The sequence below is a fragment of the Schistocerca piceifrons genome, chromosome X (genome assembly GCF_021461385.2).
Source record: "Schistocerca piceifrons isolate TAMUIC-IGC-003096 chromosome X, iqSchPice1.1, whole genome shotgun sequence".
Taxonomy (NCBI): domain Eukaryota; kingdom Metazoa; phylum Arthropoda; class Insecta; order Orthoptera; family Acrididae; genus Schistocerca; species Schistocerca piceifrons.
In genome coordinates, this window is record NC_060149.1 from 817,142,283 (window position 1) to 817,163,108 (window position 20,826).

At 45.6% G+C, this 20,826-nt stretch overlaps 1 non-coding gene across 1 annotated transcript; it reads left to right on the forward strand.

Moving 5' to 3' along the window:
• Positions 1 to 20,525: 20,525 nt before the first annotated feature.
• Trnat-ugu lies at positions 20,526 to 20,600 on the forward strand. Its single transcript has one exon. It is a non-coding gene; the product is annotated as a tRNA-Thr (tRNA).
• Positions 20,601 to 20,826: the final 226 nt, after the last annotated feature.

The window sequence follows — 20,826 nt, forward strand, 5'->3', positions numbered from 1 at the left end:
CCAACCAACACCGTAGCCTCCCCTTGTCAGTTACGAAGATAACACATCACAAAGAGCAAGAAACATCTTGTCTCAAATGTTTGCGAATACTTTTATTGAAACTGCCAGTGATGGGAACTGTGCACTTAGCAATAACGTAACTGATCTCTACTTGTGTTTTATTTTATTTTCTTCTGCTTACGAACGAAATGTCAACGGCCTTGCCGCAGTGGTAATATTGGTTCCCGTCAGATCACCGAAGTTCAGCGCTGTCGGGCTGGGCTAGCACTTGGATGGGTGACCATCCGGTCTGCCGAGCGGGTACACTCACCCCTTGTGAGGCAAACTGAGGCACTACTTGATTGAGAAGTAGCGGCTCCAGTCTTGTAAATCGACATACGGCCGGGAGAGCGGTGTGGTGACCACATGCCCCTCCATATCCGCATCCAGTGACGTCTGTGGGCTGAGGACGACACGGCGACCGGTCGGTACCGTTGGGTCTTCTAAGGCCTGTTCGGACGGAGTTCAGTTTGGTTCACCAACTAAATCTTTGTTATACAATGCCGGAAAAACTGTAACACCCTCAAGAACCGTGTTCAGTGCACCACGGTGTAATACAGGGTGTTTCAAAAATGACCGGTATATTTGAAACGGCAATAAAAACTAAACGAGCAGCGATAGAAATACACCGTTTGTTGCAATATGCTTGGGACAACAGTACATTTTCAGGCGGACAAACTTTACCGAGCGAGGTGGCGCAGTGGTTAGACACTGGACTCGCATTCGGGAGGACGACGGTTCAATCCCGCGTCCGGCCATCCTGATTTAGGTTTTCCGTGATTTCCCTAAATCGCTCCAGGCAAATGCCGGGATGGTTCCTTTCAAAGGGCACGGCCGACTTCCTTCCCCGTCCTTCCCTCATCCGATGAGACCGATGACCTCGCTGTCTGGTCTCCTTCCCCGAAACAACCAACCAACCAACCAAACTTTCGAAATTACAGTAGTTACAATTTTCAACAACAGATGGCGCTGCAAGTGATGTGAAAGATATAGAAGACAACGCAGGCTGTGGGTGCGCCATTCTGTACGTCATCTTTCTGCTGTAAGCGTGTTCTGTTCACAACGTGCAAGTGTGCTGTAGACAACATGGTTTATTCCTTAGAACAGAGGATTTTTCTGGTGTTGGAATTTCACCGCCTAGAACACAGTGTTGTTGCAACAAGACGAAGTTTTCAACGGAGGTTTAATGTAACCAAAGGACCGAAAAGCGATACAATAAAGGATCTGTTTGAAAAATTTCAACGGACTGGGAACATGACGGATGAACGTGCTGGAAAGGTAGGGCGACCGCGTACGGCAACCACAGAGGGCAACGCGCAGCTAGTGCAGCAGGTGATCCAACAGCGGCCTCAGGTTTCCGTTCGCCGTGTTGCAGCTGCAGTACAAATGACGCCAACGTCCACGTATCGTCTCATGCGCCAGAGTTTACACCTCTATCCATACAAAATTCAAACGCGGCAACCCCTCAGCACCGCTACCATTGCTGCACGAGAGACATTCGCTAACGATATAGTGTACAGGATTGATGACGGCGATATGCATGTGGGCAGCATTTGGTTTTCTGACGAAGCTTATTTTTACCTGGACGGCTTCGTCAATAAACAGAACTGGCGCACATGGGGAACCGAAAAGCCCCATGTTGCAGTCCCATCGTCCCTGCATCCTCAAAAAGTACTGGTTTGGGCCGCCATTTCTTCCAAAGGAATCATTGGCCCATTTTTCAGATCCGAAACGATTACTGCATCACGCTATCTGGACATTCTTCGTGAATTTGTGGCGGTACAAACTGCCTTAGACGACACTGCGAACACCTCGTGATTTATGCAAGATGGTGCCCGGCCACATCGCACGGCCGACGTCTTTAATTTCCTGAATGAATATTTCGATGATCGTGTGATTGCTTTGGGCTATCCGAAACATACAGGAGGCGGCGTGGACTGGCCTCCCTATTCGCCAGACATGAACCCCTGTGACTTCTTTCTGTGGGGACACTTGAAAGACCAGGTGTACCGCCAGAATCCAGAAACAATTGAACAGCTGAAGCAGTACATCTCATCTGCATGTGAAGCCATTCCGCCAGACACGTTGTCAAAGGTTTCGGGTAATTTCATTCAGAGACTACGCCATATTATTGCTACGCATGGTGGATATGTGGAAAATATCGTACTATAGAGTTTCCCAGACCGCAGCGCCATCTGTTGTTGAAAATTGTAACTACTGTAATTTCGAAAGTTTGTCTGCCTGAAAATGTACTGTTGTCCCAAGCATATTGCAACAAACGGTGTATTTCTATCGCTGCTCGTTTAGTTTTTATTGCCGTTTCAAATATACCGGTCATTTTTGAAACACCCTGTATGTGCACGTTGAAGGACTGCAGTGTTGGTGATTTATTTGTCACCGTCATCTGCGATCAAATGACGCTCAGGAGACTTGTCTAAGCGTCCTCTGTTTTTTCTGTGCAGGCAGTAACTGTCCTGAGTTTGAAGGTCAGCTCTATCGAGCTTACATACTCCTGTTGAACAACTGCAGCCATTTGAATGGTGTCGCATTGTGGGCCTGCGGGAGGCGGGATGACGTTTCGACGGATGCTGCACATGTTTCAGTGGTATGTCGCTGCTTTCATTAGTTGTCTGTGGAAAATTGCCACACCTGCAGACCAAGTCCTGGATGTCCGCGTAGCACAGACGCACGTCAAGATCGATGCATTGTTCGAGCAGCAGTGGCCGACCGAACATCGTCCAGGGAAGAGATTCGGGCAGATGTTGCACCTCCTGTGTTACCGAGTACCACTGGGGACCGCTGCTCGCAGCAGATGTTTGTGTTAATAGTGCCCAGCGTGCAGTCCGCCAAAAACCGAACACAGATCAAACGTGAAAAGAGGAAGAAAGTTTACTGTACTGTGAGAAATAAAGCAAAATAGAAACAGTGATCGGCCTCGTGGGTAAGTTGTCACGGTGTTCGACTGGCAAGTGGGCGAACCGTGTTCAGACTTCCCTTTCACCAATTTCCTTTTTTTCCGCTGTTCCCAGTTTTCAAATTTCTGTGTGTCATAGTGTAACGTCCGCTTGCAACAGCGAGGTATAATACAGTTGATTCTGCACAACTACTCTTTTAGCAACGGAAAGGAAGTGGCTTTCGAATGGGAACCGCAAACGTTTCCTCCACCGGCAAACACGTCTGGTGTGTCATATAGGGCATTAGTGACACTACGTGTGTCATATGATAGGAGTCTCTTATTGACGCACCTAGTTTGCACGCCTGGTAAGTGAGTGAGATATGCCTCCTTCTCCGAGTTAGGTGTTCGTATGAATCGGATCACTCTCAAGGATATGATGAAAACGTAACGGTTTGTCACATAAGCTGCTACAAATGAAAGCAACAGTTTCACTATCACACAGTTTCTGTGTGCTGTGTCAAAACGCACGTTTTTGAAGTTGCGTTCCGTTTCGGAAGTTTTACCTCTTGAATTGTTTTATTCTAACATAATTAACACCCGTTTATTTGTTGTTTTTATTTTTGTGAGACGTCTACGCGGTATCTCGCCTGCTCTCGCTATTCATCACATTTACTTGCGACGGTAACTTATTCTTACCGCATGACTCATATTCTATATTCAATGTGTAGTATGACAACTGCCAAGGCTACAGAAAGAGAATAAACATTTCACTGACCAGACGGACAGCTCTCAATGTTCTGAAAAAATATATATAAAATAAAATAAGTGGCCTGAGAGAGTTTCGAACACGGCTCACCCGGTCAGTAGTCCAACAACATGACCACTTTTTCTTTCCTCGAATGGGGATCTTTGCCTTATGCTGGTTCTGCTGGAAAGATGGCCCTTCTGTTGTGTTTATGCTTGTTCAAATAAAGATGTTCTGTTTACTTAACGTGTTTCCTGCTTACTGAGAACAGAAAGCCCGCCGGAGTGGCCGTGCGGTTCTAGGCGCTACAGTCTGGAATCGAGTGACCGCTACGGTCGCAGGTTAGAATCCTGCCTCGGGCATGGATGTGTGTGATGTTCTTAGGTTAGTTAGGTTTAATTAGTTCTAAGTTCTAGGCGACTGATGACCTCAGAAGTTAAGTCGCATAGTGTTCAGAGCCATTTGAACCATTTTTTTTTTTTTTTTTTTTTTTGAGAACAGAGAACAATGCCGCACCTTGTCAAAATCAATGGCAACCACCGCGGCGTGGATTCTCCACGCCGCTGCCAGTGCAATTAAATCACGACATTCTCCTGTGGCAGTTTGTATATTAACTGAGCCATTCGGAGTTGTCTGTTCTGGGAATAGAATGCAAGGCAGTATCTTGCAGCAACGCGTCGCTAGGAATTGTGCAAAAATTTTATACTCTGCATTAAGCATAGTTAGGGGACGGTAATGTGCTGTCGTCACGCCCGGGGTCGGTTTGTGGATGATATAATACACTCCTGGAAATTGAAATAAGAACACCGTGAATTCATTGTCCTAGGAAGGGGAAACTTTATTGACACATTCCTGGGGTCAGATACATCACATGATCACACTGACAGAACCACAGGCACATAGACACAGGCAACAGAGCATGCACAATGTCGGCACTAGTACAGTGTATATCCACCTTTCGCAGCAATGCAGGCTGCTATTCTCCCATGGAGACGATCGTAGAGATGCTGGATGTAGTCCTGTGGAACGGCTTGCCATGCCATTTCCACCTGGCGCCTCAGTTGAACCAGCGTTCGTGCTGGACGTGCAGACCGCGTGAGACGGCGCTTCATCCAGTCCCAAACATGCTCAATGGGGGACAGATCCGGAGATCTTGCTGGCCAGGGTAGTTGACTTACACCTTCTAGAGCACGTTGGGTGGCACGGGATACATGCGGACGTGCATTGTCCTGTTGGAACAGCAAGTTCCCTTGCCGGTCTAGCAATGGTAGAACGATGGGTTCGATGACGGTTTGGATGTACCGTGCACTATTCAGTGTCCCCTCGACGATCACCAGTGGTGTACGGCCAGTGTAGGAGATCGCTCCCCACACCATGATGCCGGGTGTTGGCCCTGTGTGCCTCGGTCGTATGCAGTACTGATTGTGGCGCTCACCTGCACGGCGCCAAACACGCATACGACCATCATTGGCACCAAGGCAGAAGCGACTCTCATCGCTGAAGACGACACGTCTCCATTCGTCCCTCCATTCACGCCTGTCGCGACACCACTGGAGGCGGGCTGCACGATGTTGGGGCGTGAGCGGAAGACGGCCTAACGGTGTGCGGGACCGTAGCCCAGCTTCATGGAGACGGTTGCGAATGGTCCTCGCCGATACCCCAGGAGCAACAGTGTCCCTAATTTGCTGGGAAGTGGCGGTGCGGTCCCCTACGGCACTGCGTAGGATCCTACGGTCTTGGCGTGCATCCGTGCGTCGCTGCGGTCCGGTCCCAGGTCGACGGGCACGTGCACCTTCCGCCGACCACTGGCGACAACATCGATGTACTGTGGAGACCTCACGCCCCACGTGTTGAGCAATTCGGCGGTACGTCCACCCGGCCTCCAGCATGCCCACTATACGCCCTCGCTCAAAGTCCGTCAACTGCACATACGGTTCACGTCCACGCTGTCGCGGCATGCTACCAGTGTTAAAGACTGCGATGGAGCTCCGTATGCCACGGCAAACTGGCTGACACTGACGGCGGCGGTGCACAAATGCTGCGCAGCTAGCGCCATTCGACGGCCAACACCGCGGTTCCTGGTGTGTCCGCTGTGCCGTGCGTGTGATCATTGCTTGTACAGCCCTCTCGCAGTGTCCGGAGCAAGTATGGTGGGTCTGACACACCGGTGTCAATGTGTTCTTTTTTCCATTTCCAGGAGTGTAATTCCCGTGGCATAGGATGGCGTTGCGGCGTTCTTCATTGTCAACAGTTCATGAAATATTGTCGCCCACCTCGACGCCTTAACTGCAAAGCAGGCGCGATAAAATTCTATCGGCCAGCCGTCGGCACCAAGTGACTTATTCAAAGCACCTCTGTTGAGTGCATGGTGGGCTTCACAGCACGTAACCAGCTCCCTCAGCTCCTCCGCCTCGTAGCCGGTGAGGATGCGAATGACGTGTGGTAACACAAGCTGCTCAGTGCGGTTGTTAGCAGTCTCCTCCTGGTACACTGTGCGGTAGTGCTTTACAAAGGCATAGACTATGTCGGGCTGGCAAGTGATGTGCTGGGTGCGACTGATGTAGATCACGGTGATGAGTCGTTGTCGTCAGTGTTTCCTATCGGAGGTGATATGATGCATGATGGGATGTTTCGGTTCCGTCGAATGTTGACGTCAGGTCCGCACCATCGCCTTCTGCAGTCTACGGCGTCTCAGCGTTACAGGTCGTGCCTTAAGCCTGCTGCGTTCCCTCTGTTTCAGGGATGGGCGGCTAGGCGTACAGATCGCGAAGAATGGCGTAGAAATAGTCCGTAGTGTGCCGGAGCCACGCAGCTGCTTCCTTGCCGTACTGAATCAAGGTACGTCGAATGTCAGGTTTGGCACAGTCCAGCCACCAAGTTACGGTTGTGCAGTACTTACAAGGGAACCTCCCCATCGCACCCCCCACAGATTTAGTTATAAGTTGGCACAGTGGATAGGCCTTCAAAAACTGAACACAGATCAATCGAGAAAACAGGAAGAAGTTGTGTGGAACTACGAAAAAAATTAGTAAAATATAAAAACTGAGTAGTCCATCCCAAGATAGGCAACATCAAGGGAACTTGCTGTTCCAACAGGACAATGCACGTCCGCATGTATCCCGTGCCACCCAACGTGCTCTAGAAGGTGTAAGTCAGCTACCCTGGCCAGCAAGATCTCCGGATCTGTCCCCCATTGAGCATGTTTGGGACTGGATGAAGCGTCGTCTCACGCGGTCTACACGTCCAGCACGAACGCTGGTCCAACTGAGGCGCCAGGTGGAAATGGCATGGCAAGCCGTTTCACAGGACTACATCCAGCATCTCTACGATCGTCTCCATGGGAGAATAGCAGCCTGCATTGCTGCGAAAGGTGGATATACACTGTACTAGTGCCGACATTGTGCATGCTCTGTTGCCTGTGTCTATGTGCCTGTGGTTCTGTCAGTGTGATCATGTGATGTATCTGACCCCAGGAATGTGTCAATAAAGTTTCCCCTTCCTGGGACAATGAATTCACGGTGTTCTTATTTCAATTTCCAGGAGTGTATTTTCAGTTTATGTGACAAACTCTTATGTTTTCATCACTTTTTTGGGAGTGATTATCACATCCACAAGAAAACCTTAATCGGGCAAGGTAGAAGAATCTTTTTACACATTCGCTAAGTGTACAAGTTAGGTGGGCCGACAACATATTCTTGTCATGTGACGCACATGCCGTCACCAGTGTCGTATAGAATATATCAGACGTGTTTTCCTGTGGAGGAATCGGTTTACCTATGACCTTGCGATCAAATGTTTTCGGTTCCCATTGGAGAGGCACGTCCTTTCGTCTACTAATCGCACGGTTTTGCGGTGCGGTCGCAAAACACAAGCACTAAACTTATTACAATGAACAGAGACGTCAATGAGTGAACGGACAGATCATAACTTTGCGAAAATAAAATTTTCAGTCGAGCAAAGACTTGAACCAAGGACCTCTGGTTCCGCAGCTACTCACGCTAACCACGGGACCACGGCGCTCTTGAGGTCACTTTTTCCTTGATGTTGCCTATTTTGGGCATGGACTACCTCACTTTGTATATTTTATTAATTTTTTCCATAGTTCCACACAACTTCTTCCTGTTTTCTCGATTGATCTGTGTTCAGTTTTTCAAGGTCTATCCACTGTGCCAACTTATGACTAAATCTGAGGGAGGTGCGATAGGGAGGTTCCCTTGTTAGGTAAGCGACGTTCACAGGTGGTCCGTGTCTCGGTAACGGGTTGAAGGCATTCGGGATCGTGGAGGTGGGAGATATTAAGCTTCCACGGTGGACGATGGCACCAGATCACTTGTTGCAGGAGGAGAATGTTGCAGATGTAGGCACAAGGGTCCGGAAAGGCCAACGGCCAAAGTTCTGCACCCTAGAGTGCACGTGTGAGTTCCCGAGAGACGTAAATCCTCTCAAGGCGCCTCGCGAAATGGCTCGTTTGGAAAGTATGTCCAGGTTCGTCGTCGTGTTGAACTCCTCAAGCATCAAGGAGCAACTGATCACGAACGACTAGGCGCAGTTCTTGATCGGTGCTATAATGGGGCATTTGATTCTTAGGGTGCAGGACACAATTAAAATTATCTGAAAGCAAGTAATGGTCACAGCGCCCATGAAATAAAAGGGCGATTTCTTCTGAATAGAAGTGTGTTGTGACGCGTCTGCGGGTGGAGTCTGACGGAACGTAATTCTTGACAATACGCGTCCCCGTGACAGTAATTGTCATGCCTCTGGAAAAGGGAAGGTAGGTAATATCAACCACCGGAATGTCTTCTCGGGCGTAGATGGCTACTCCGCGTCCCAGGTGGCCACCAGGAAATAAGTGTTATGTAAAATCAGTAAGTGGGTCAAAACAATCTATTCATTCTCTCAGCGACCACACCGGCACCGAAACGGAAGATAGCAGAGAGAAGGCCGAAATACTGAATTCGGTGTTCCGAAATCGTTTCACCGCGGAACATCGTAACACTGTCCCTCCTTTCAATCGTCGTGCAAACGTCGCAATGGGAAATATTGACCCCGGCGGTATCCGTAGCAGCTCGATGGCTCACCGATGCGTGGTCCGACGGACGACGGGAGGAGAAGAGAGCGCCGATGCGTAGGCGATCGGTAAAACCGTAGTCGGAGTCAGAAGCGCCACGGTAGAGGGTGGCAGTTGGGTGATGCGTCGCTGAAGACACTTAGTCCTGCAGTGGCCTTGTTTGCCGCACCCGGAACAGGTCTTGGGTTGGCCGTCGTATATGACGACCGCGCGGCACTCACTGATTTGGAGGTAAGACGGCACGTGGCAACGGAGATCGATACTGATTTGTCGTACACCGTTAAGAACTGGGTACATCTGGAACTGCGCCCAGCTTTTGGCAGTTAGACCATGTACAGTGCCATATGGGCGAAAAGCCTCGATAACGTCTTCCGCCGGGAGCTCGAATGATAGTTCGAAAACCCGTGTGGTCCGCGCCCGAGTGGTGGACGTTGGCTACACCTACATTGCCGTCGGCGTGGCAAAGCGTAGTCCATGTTTGGTGCCACAAAGAACTCTTTCGCACACTGCTTCACTGACGACTTTGAGTATTTTGCTTAAGATGGAGAAATGGATTCCCAAAATGTCGGAAGCTGGGATTTAGCTACGTCGCGTAGGAAGCGTTCCGCTTCCAAGGCCTTTGGTCGGCTGTAGTCATTGTAGAAGGTGAATCGTAGTGTTGATTTTCGAAAACAGTTGGCCATGGTTCTAGTACATTTAAGTGACGCGTAAGTGACGGCTGCCGAAAGTAAACAACAGCGAGGGCGCGGGCTCCGCAGGCGGAAACAACAGCACGTCCGCACTGCGCGGCTGCGAAAGCCGGACTGTTAACAATGACTCTGTGACTTTTCAATTTCTCTAGAAATTTCAGTTGTTGAGCTTGGACCGTTTAGTGTTTCTATTTTGCTTTTTTTCATAGTTCAGTACACCTTCTTCCTATTTTCATACTTGATCTGTGTTCAGTTTTTGACGGGTTATCCGCTAGGCCCGTCTTACCACTAAATCTGAGGGGAGGGGGGGGGGGGGGGGGCGATGGAGAGTTTCCTTTGTAAGATCACATGTGCATGTGGCCAGACATTCACCGACATCACGTCACTGCAAAGCACGGCCACTGTGTTGTCATGAAAGAGGTGACTGGAGGGTATAATGGCGCTCTTTCGTCTTCAGTGATGAGCGTTGGTTCTGCGTGAATGCGAGTGATAGACTTATACGTGTACGTTACAGCTATCCAGCAGCCTGTTCCGGAGCGCATGTGCCCACGACACATCGGTCGCACTCCTGGCCTTCTGATACGGGGAGCCATAGATTACAGCTAGGGGTAAAATAACCAGTACCACCATATTGCACAGGTTGTTATCCCCGTGCTACTACCATTTTTTCAACAGGACGATGATGTGCTTTTTCAGCACAACAGTGCACACTGGACTCGCATTCGGGAGGACGACGGTTCAACCCCCGTCGGGCCATATTGATTTAGGTTTTCCGTTATTTCCATAAATCGCTCCAGGCAATTGCCTGGATGTTTCGTTTGAAAGGGCACCGCCGACTTCCTTCCCTGTCCTTCCCTAATCCGATGAGACCGATGACCTCGCTGTCTGGTCTCCTCCCCGAAACAACCCAACCCTCCCTCTCCCACGTTAGGCTGCTGCGACGCATCGTACTCTCCGTGGTGTACAGCAACATCCCTGGCCAACAAAAGCACCATCAGATCTCCCGTCAATTGAGTTCGCATGGGACATGACGGTGTCGGAACCTACTCGGCCTCCAGAACCTGAAATAACCATTGCCGAACCACAACAAAGGCGGCAAGATGCTTCGGACAATCCGTTGCAGGAAGTCATTCGGCACCTTTATGATCGTTTGCACGCGAGAATCCCCCCCTTGCGTTTCAGCCAGAGGGGGTTCCACTGTGTATTGATGTGACTGGATGCCCTTCACTGTGATCTGTGAGTCATCTGGTCTGAATTTGTAATCGAATACAATGATGAACTTCATATTATATCACTTTTTAATAGAATGACCTTGACCTTGTGGCTGTTGTGTTTTTTCCAGTAGATGCAAATAGATAAAAGCTGGACAAAACCTGAAAAGTTTTTATGCAGCAACTTTTTTCCTACACATGCTGTTAGTGTAAAAATTTTTATGACGGTAATTTGTTCGCGTTGATGGTGTATCGTTAAGACCGTGGCTTATACATCAGTACCGATATTAACTTCCCCTGATGACGCACTTCATTCATGGATAAATGTGAAAAGAATCATTGCTTGTACAAATTATAACTTTCGTTGTACACGTGGAATTTGCGCAAGACTATCTACATAAACAAAAATGAAATGCTGTTCGTTGATAAGCGCATCAACTTAGAATGGTTCGACCGATTTGAATATTTTTTTAAATATGTTCTTCATAGCCCTAATAAGGTTTCTAGCGAAAGAAAACCTTAAATTGAGTTTTTCTATGGGAATTTTGCATGAACTCAAGACCATGGCTTACCATTCGAACGATGGATATGTAAAAACTTGTTTTTGTTCCTTAATGTCCTATAAAATTTTTCAGGAGAAAAAATTCAGGACACTTACAAAGAAGAGTCGGAAAATTTGGACAGACTACAAAGATCATAGTTTTTGTACGCACTCTCGTAATTGACAATAGGAACGACATATTTGGTAGATTCTTTCTTGTTTTGTTCGTTATGTTCCCAAGATGGAAATCACGCTAGTGGAAGTTTTCAACTGAACAAAATCTGGAATATCTGGAGAAAAATCTGGAAAAACGCATTCCAGCCGAAATTAAAATTACATTTCTATTTTACTTTTGTGTTGTTTCGCGATCTGCCCAACAAATATGGTTAATATATTTTTATTTCACTTCGAATTTATTTCGCTATTACGTGCGAAAATGTTATTGGAAGCTGAATGTCAAATTGTGAAACAAGACAATGAACGACATAGTGACGAAAAGCTGATCCCTTGTTTATTTTCTGTTGAATTATGATTCTGTTTTACGTTCATCGCAAGCGTTTCATGAAATGAATTAAGTTTCGTCGTTTTATCTCAAATAAATATACATATTCACCTACCAAATACTGTGTGCTTTGAAGATACAAACGGTTACAGTAGAAACAAAGGGAATCAACTGTCTATTTTCAGTTTAATTGTGATTATTCGCATTGCACACTGTGTCGCAATTAACGCAGCTGAACTGAAATGACACAATTTAATTGCACTGCATCGCCGCCAACAGTACGGAGCAATATAGCGCAGAACTTGCTACATACCAAAAGAATTTTTGATCTACTCCTACTGCAGATATGGAACTGCTCTATTGCTACGCCGGCTTCTCTACGTCCTTGACTTGTTGGTGCTTGGTTCACTTTGTAAACTCAGTCTACTGCGGACTTACGGGAATGTGTGTTCGTTTCCCTGTGGATTCGTGAACCCAGCGGAGCAAGTGACGATAGACAGTCTATCTACGCCACGCAAGACAGTAAAGAAATGAAACACATGGAATGTGTTGCGCAAGTGGCAAAGTAAAACTGGCGTCGGTGGTCCCACCACAAAAGCGATTTCTGGAGCAGAACAGCTTCGACACACTTTCTGACACAAATCCAGAAATACAACAGTTTCCTCCAAATAACTTCATTTGATACAACAAATGTGGTTCGGGCAATTTCATGCACACTTTCAAGTTAATTGCAACACAATCATCTTCCACACTATGCGACAGTTTCACCCAACACACGTTCACATCATTTTTAGTTTGTTTACAGATATCCAGTAGCAATTCACATTTCACAAAACCATCACAAACCAAATTTATTGGAATTTGGGGCATAACAACGGCCGTTGGGTCACCTATATGTTTTTCGTCAGTCATAACGTGGAAAGGTATTAAAGGTACCTACAGTGAGAGAGAATGAATTGCATTATAAAAGCGAATTATTTTCATAACTGTCGTTATTATTAATGTCGATTTACATAGTTTTCGTGTCAAACTGACATGGGAAACAGAAAATGTTTCCATTTCCAATAAAGAGCAGCCATTTTGGTCAAATATCTTGTCAGTGTCATTGTACCAGTGGCATATCTGAACAAAAATAGGTCAACTTAGTATGCTGTGTGACCAAGAATCGAGTGATGACATAGAGCAGGTATCAAACGGTGGTTGAACAAAGCCTGACGCCAAACTTGCATCGGGCGTGTGTGGGCGCAGTTTTCTCGCGGCATGCTGACTTTGAGGTTACAGCGCTTGCGCGGCAGAACAGAATTAAATTCGTATTTCATATTTCTCGGTTGTCAATCTCCTCTTACATATATGTTTTTATGTAAACTAATGGTGGATGGGTTGTAGGTGGGGCAGAGAGGAGAGGAAAGGAGAGGAAAGGAAGGGATGGGATGGGATGGGATTGATGGGAAGGGAAATAAACTACTGATGCCAGCTATATAGGGACTTTATGTGGAATCACTGGCGACGAACGAAGAATGTCTGGCGGGCGTAGATTCAAACTCCAGATCCCCTGCTTATTAGACAGTTGCGGGCGACCCACATTCCCACCTAGGGCCACCAATTGATGCAGTTGGTTCAAATGGCTCTGAGCACTATGGGACTTAACTTCTGAGGTCATCAGTCCCCTAGAACTTTGAATTACTTAAACCTAACTAACCTAAGGGCATCACACACATCCATGCCCGAGGCAGGATTCGAATCTGTGACCGTAGCGGTCGCGCGGTTTCAGACTGTAGTGCCTAGAACCGCTCGTTGATACAATTGATTCGCCTGGATGGACAATGAACCAACCACCTTCGGTGTTGATGCATAGCTACGTCCGACCTCGTGTGTGAATCTCAGAAGTAGCGATCATTGAGAACATGGACGGGGCGTGCGGATAGGTGACGCTTGGTAGGAATGTGGGTCGGCCGGGAGGCGTGTCGGCATAGTCCAAGCAATTGCGATAAGCATTTTTTACGGATGGCGCAGTGGTTAACGCAACTGCCTAATAAGCAGGAGATCCCTGGTTCGAATCCGGATCCGGCACACGTTTTCGCTCCTCACAGCTAATTCTGCATAAAGTCTCAGTGCAGCTGATATCACTACTTCCTTCCCTTTTCTTTCTCCCCCTCCAGCTTCTGTTTACTTTATATATATCACAGCTGCGAATTCCGTGTTGTGTCTGTTCTTTCAGACACGTCCGAAGGAACAGGAACCACGCATTCATACATTGAAGAGCCAAAGAAACTGCTACATCTGCCTAATGTTGTGTAGGGCCCCCGCGAGTATGCAGAAATGCCGCAACACGACGTGGCATGAACTCGATTAATGTCTGAAGCAGTGCTGGAGGAAGTTGACACATTAATCTTGTAGGGCTGTCCATAAATACGAAAGAGTGCGAGAGGGTAGAGATCTCTTCTGCACAGCACGTTGCAAGGCATCCCAAATGTTCTCAATAATATTCAAGTCTGGGGAGTTTGGTGGCCAGCGGAAGTGTTTAAACTCAGAAGTGTCCCTGGAGCCACTTCTGGACTTGTGGGGTGTCGCTGTGTCCTACTGGAATTGCGAAAGTCCGTCGGAATGCACAATGGACATGAATAGATGAAGGTGATCAGACGTGATGCTTACGTACTTTTCACCTGTCAGAGTCGTATCTTGACGTATCATGGGTAGCGTATCACTCCAAACGCACACTCTCTACTCCATTACAGAGCCTCCACCAGCTTGAACAGTCCCTTGCTGCAGGTTCCATGGATTCACGAGGTCGTCTCCATACCCGTACACGTCCATCCGCTCGATACGATTTGAAACGAGACTCATCCGACAAGGCGACACGTTTCCAGTCACCAACAGTCCAATGTCGGTGTGGCGGGCCCAGGCGAGGCATAAAGCTTTCTGTCGTGCAGTCATCAAGGGTACAGGAGTGGGCCTTCGGCTCCGAAAGCCCATATCGATGATGTTTCGTTGGATGGTTCACACGCTGACACTTGTTGATGGCCGAGCATTGAAATCTGCAGCAATTTGCAGAACGGTTGCTCTTCTGTCACGTTGAACGATTCTCTTCAGTCGTCGTTGGTCTCGTTCTTGCAGCAGCTTTTTCCGGCCGCAGCGATGTCAGAGATTTGATGTTTTACCCGATTTCTGATATTCACGGTAGTCTCGTGAAATGGTCGTACGGATAATCCCAACTTCATCGCTACCTCGAAGATACTGTGTCCCATCGCTCGTGTACCGAATATAACACCACGTTCAAACTCACTTAAATCTTGATAACCTACCACTGTAGCAATAGTAACCGATCTAACAACTGCGCCAGACACTTGTTGTCTTTTATAGGCTTTACCGACCGCAGAGCCTTATTCTTCCTGTTTACATGTCTCTGTATTTGAATATGCATGCCTATACCAGATTCTTTGGGGCTTCAGCGTATAACAGATGTTTTTAGTTATGCTTGGTAGTATGTTTATGAAACTACCGTGAAGGCACTTCTGACTACTCACAGCCTTCTCTTACTATTTGTTTATGTTAACGTTTTGCAATGCGTAATTATTTTAGAAGTAGTTACAGAACTCAGTGACTGGAGTCTTTTTCTTTGTTCGTTTGTGTATCAACATATGACATTAGTGAGGCTGCATTACTACCATGCACTGGGTAAATGAATACATAGTCCTTTAGCTGAAATATTATGTGCATTTGTGCTACTTCGAAGAGTAGATTGCTTTTGTATTTCTGTATCTAGAGCACCCTGTGGTCATTAATGATCAGTGAGGCCTTACTCTCATCTGTTTATGTGTAACAATGTCCAGAGAAGTCTAATCTCTGTTGCTCTTTCATACTCCGTAGGATTTTCTCCTTGATCTTAAGCCAGTCTCTGTATAATTTTACTGGTTAATTTTGACAAACTGACTGTTCACTGTCACCCTGAATTTTTGGAGGCGACTGTGTACCTTGGTCATTTGTGTATCAATGACATGTTTCTAAGGTAATTACAAACTTCATTATAAACACACAGTGACTGACTGACAACGTGGAATAGAAAATTGACATGTCTCATTAGCACCCATAAGCAAAGTGTAATTTTATATTAGTTATGCCTCGTGTTTTCTGTTTATATTGTTTCTGTTGCGTTCCGAAATTTAAAATACAGATTCATTACCCAAGGGTACTTGTATTCTGTTACTTCAACTGCGGGAATCCCCTTTGTCCCTGAATGTCCGTTCCGGCGTGTGCCCTATGTGGTCAGGATAAAACTTGTCCTTAGTAAGACCACTTGCTGGAGATGACTGCACACTGTTACTTTTCTTTCTATCTACTGTTCCACCGACGGACGCTCTACTAGCAAAATTACAAGTTGAACTGCCCATTTTTTCCGCCACAGAGTAACAACTTTTTGCATGTGGTCAGGTATGGAACAATTATAGCAGAATTGGGGGAGAATTTTGATAGACGAACATTATCCAGTATTAGTTTTTTGTTAAAAGTTGGTGAAACAACTCATTTGTAATTCAAGGTATTATCCTTGCTTGTTTCTGTTGCGTTTTGATTAAAAATAACTTCATTAGGTCAAATCTGAGTATTCCGTTGCAAACAGCAGTTTAATACACAAAAAAGTGAAGTTGAGTTTTGGTATCTCTTCACTGGGTAGGTGTGTGTATTCCGTTGCGCTTAGCTCTGGATAAACAAACAACTCTTTCAACGTTAACGCCAAACCACTTTATTTTATCTCACTGAACAATTTTTTTTCATTTGGGATAAAAATTAATTCTTTTTAATTATCTGAAAGAAGTTATTTCCCTCAGTTGCTTCGTTTTGCATATATCCCGGTTTCTGCTCTAATGATTTACAAATACGGTGGAAAAACTAAATCAAAACAGTCCAATTGGCTTTATGGCTCTTGATTTGAAGTCTGTTGCCACCACGCTCGCTATCAAACAAATATTAGACAATAGATAAATTCTGCTGTTAGTCAATTCCCAAAAATGTGAAGATACGGAGGTGATTAGAAACAAGCATTAATGTGGCTAGACATGGAGAGGGAAACGGCCTCATGCAGTGAAGCCAAAAGAATACTTGAATGAAGCTGCTTCATAATTTTATGATTCTAGCCTTAATGAACATGAAATTCTTGGGAAAGAAAGTTACAGGCAGTTCCAAAAGGTAAGGGTATAAAGGCAATAAGCATATAACAAAGTCTTCAGTTTTTATGACAGTTATTTTTAAGCAGACATTGCACAAGTTTTTTATGAATGTGAAGGACCATTTGAGCTACAAGGCATAACTAACCAACAGTGCTTCATTTGCGCTTGCACAAAAGTATGCACAGATTTTACATGAACTATCAGATTATTTTATTCTTTCTGCTCTTATTTTGTATTTCTGTGATAGCGAGTTGAAATGGCTGCGGAAGTAAACAGTTCTACTGTAAGTGAATTACAGCCAGTCTGATGAAAGTTCGTAAGAACTTTCAGCATCTAAATGAGCCAGTAAATGGATTAGCCATTTTTTCGGTCGTTTAGTGGTCGTTCTAGCACCGAGGCGGAGAACAGATGAAGAAAAAATAAATTCCAACTTCTAGTTCCTGAGATGACCCGTACTACGATTCGTGGTTTGAATCCCGCACGAACGCGTAATTGGCCTACTGAGGTATGAGACCGCGGAACAGAAACTCAAGAGCAATCGCTCAACAGCGAGAAGGCAACAGGAGGCCGGTAAGCCTCTCTATTGGCTCGTTAGATGACTGGGCGTCATTTACGGACAACAGTCGCAACAACTGAATGGATTACAACATATGCCTGTAGCGGTTTAAAATGGAGAGCCCACCTAAGACGAGTGTAAGAAGGTAGCAAATGGTTCAAATGGCTCTGAGCACTATGCGACTTAACTTCTGAGGTCATCAGTCGCCTAGAACTTAGAACTAATTAAACCTAACTAACCTAAGGACATCACACACATCCATGCCAGATGCAGGATTCGAACCCGCGACCGTAGCGGTCGCTCCGTTCCAGACTGTAGTGCCTAGAACCGCACGGCCACTTCGGCCGGCTGTCCCTAGCAAGCATAGTTTAGCTTACAGAACCACCATTCAAACGATTATTAGGTACTCATTGTCAGTCTGTGATACTTAACAGACTAGTTTAGTGATAGAACTATTGACCATAAACAGTGGGTTTTATAACAGGATCGTTTAGAAAGCACATGGATAGTAGTGAGACTTTGTCTATTCTGGCACAGTCTGCACTGTTGCCAGACTTAAAACGTGATCATCGATGATATCAAGCAGTGTTGCCATATTTTCTCCCTGCACCCCCTGTTTAGACTGAATGGTCTGCGACTGTCAATCGAAATATATTTGATTTTCAGACCCAATGGCTACAATGGTGGTATAATGTTACCGCAGATTATATGTCAGCACTTTGTATGGTTTAAAGGAAACTCAAGCCTGCAATGCCCCCAGACAGCTGTTAACCCTCGAGCAGGCGCGCCTACGTAAAAAGTGCGCCAATCACAAATAACATTGTCTTTTACAATCCCATTGTCGTTGTACAGTTGCATGTCCATACCTATTCCTTTATTATTGCTTGAGCTAACATAGTAATAAATTTCACTATCACCCACCCAAGCGAGCAGTAGCAATATGATATAACTGTACTATTTAATGCCTCGAATGGGTCATTCCTATGGGGTAAAACTTGTATGCAGCAACATAGTGATACAAAGAAAGGTTTATTTTATGACTGTTTAATTAAACAGAGATTTAGCTCATCCAATGTAAGTTTATTTTATGGTTTATTTCGTTAAACTCAGATCAGACCATGATTTTGCTCAAACATGTTTACCTTGATAACATTAAGACAGATGTTCATTATTTATGTAGGAACTGCGCCATGAGCCCGCTCGTGTTGTGAAAGATGGAGTGCCCACACGAACTTTAATGAAGTGTATATACCTCTCTTGCAGAAATGATACATGCAAGATGTATTGCTCTGCCTACTCTATGGTCGATCAACCGCTATTCAGATGTGCATAAAACATTCTCTGACTTCTTGCTACATCAATTCATGGTAAAACCTGAAGTTTTTGACGATTACCTCCATCGTCTTCGTCAGGAGCAACTGACTATCAAAAACGATGCTTTGGTGGCCTTATATAGGCCATGGATGGCTTCTGATTGGTCAGATTACTGTCTCAGATGGTGTTAATGTTGCACTGGTAGTGTCACCACTCATCTGGTAGTGTAAATATTTCGAAAAATATCTCTGATTCTCCTCTACATCAGGAGGACTTTTAACGTTCTGTGTGGTATACTGTAATTACATGCTCTGTGTATGAGATGTGGCCATTAATTAAATAATGACAGATGTGATGCTGCTTAATCTGTTGTAACCTTAATCCGTGAATATGGTCTGTGACTGAAATTGATCGATATTTTGGTTTTAAATAAAAAGCAGCTGATGGTGAAACATGCATTTTATGCAATAACAAAAGTGTTCTGCATAAAGGCAGATCCACAATTCCATATTAGTGTTTTTATGCAAACAATGAACCAATGGAAGGGTCTCAAGTAGAAATTATTAGTTGGCAGAGCATTTGCCTTCTGCAACGATGCAGCTGTTCTGACACTTAAGACGACAACTTACTTCTAGTATGGCGGTAAATTTTGTGAAATGACTGAGGGAATGCTTGTGGGCTCGCTGTTGTTTCCAGCCGTCAACTTCTATGTGGAACATTTGGAGGAACATGCATTGCATTTGGCTATGGTTCAGAATTCTACTAGGAAAGATAACGTGAAAATGTTGAACATTCACTTGATGATCTACTGACTGAATTTTTTCCTGTCTGTGGAGCTACATCCAGCAAAGAAAGGCAGAGTCTTTGCAAAACAAGGTCTACAACCTATTTTCCGACCTTCATACGAAGATGAAGGAGCTTCTACATCCCGTTAAAGGCAGTCTTTCCCTCAGAATCCCTGGGATTTATAGCTTTCCTTTTGAATGCTGTAGCAATTACATCGGTCAGTGCAACCGCAACGTTTCCGACCGTTATGCAGAACATCAGTAGCATATGAAAAGTCTAGAAGTGGGGAAATCGGCAGTTGCTGAGCACAGCCCACAAACACACACAAAATATAGTTTGGCGAAACAGAAGATTTGTCCCAGGCTCCTACATACTTGTATTCTGCAGTTACAGAGGCAGAGGCTGTAGAAATAAGAATGTGCATCAGAAACTTCAAACATGATACAACCTTGGTGGTGCATGGAAGCGATACCTCGATGCAGAGAAGAGTCAGAATGTTGACACTACCATATGAGCGGTGACACCACCAGCCCAGACATCAACTCCATCTGGAGAGCATAGCACAGCTAAATCACAGGAAGACTCAGTTTCTATAGTTTGTAACTCACATTTCAACAAAACCCCACGTATTAATTTCACTGAAAGGGCATATGACTAGTGAGACTGAACAGTTCAAATTTCGAGGTGTTCAGATAGATAGTAAACTGTCGCGAAAAGCCCACGTTTAGGATTTTGTTCAAATATTTAATGCTGCCATTTTTATTATTCGAACGGTATCAGAAGTAACTGATAGTTCGACACGAAGAGTAGTCTACTTCGCTTATTTTCATTCGCCTATGTCGTATGGTGGTATATTTCTGGGTAACTCTTCCCATTTTCAAAGGATATTTTTGAATCAGAAACGGACAGTTCTGGCAATAAGTGGTGTAAGTTCGCGAACTTCTTGTCGACCCCTGTTCACTAGTCTGGATATTCTGACACTGGCCTCTCAATGTGTACGTGATCCATCAAACTGTGCCCTCGGTGGCTCAGATGGATAGAGCGTCTGCCATGTAAGCAGGAGATCCCGGGTTCGAGTCCCGGTGGGGGTACACTTTTTCAACATGTCCCCAATGAAGTATATCAACGCCTGGTTGCAGCTAGGGTGTCCATTTAATTATCATTTCATCGTAGCAAAAACTGCATGGTCTTCAACGGTAACAGTTCTTTCAGGAACAGATACTACCGTCATATGTAGTTAAAATATGGCTTCCCGGCCATTGACCTTCATGTGCGAACGCACACGCTATGCCCGAACTCGTACGGGACTTGGTAGAT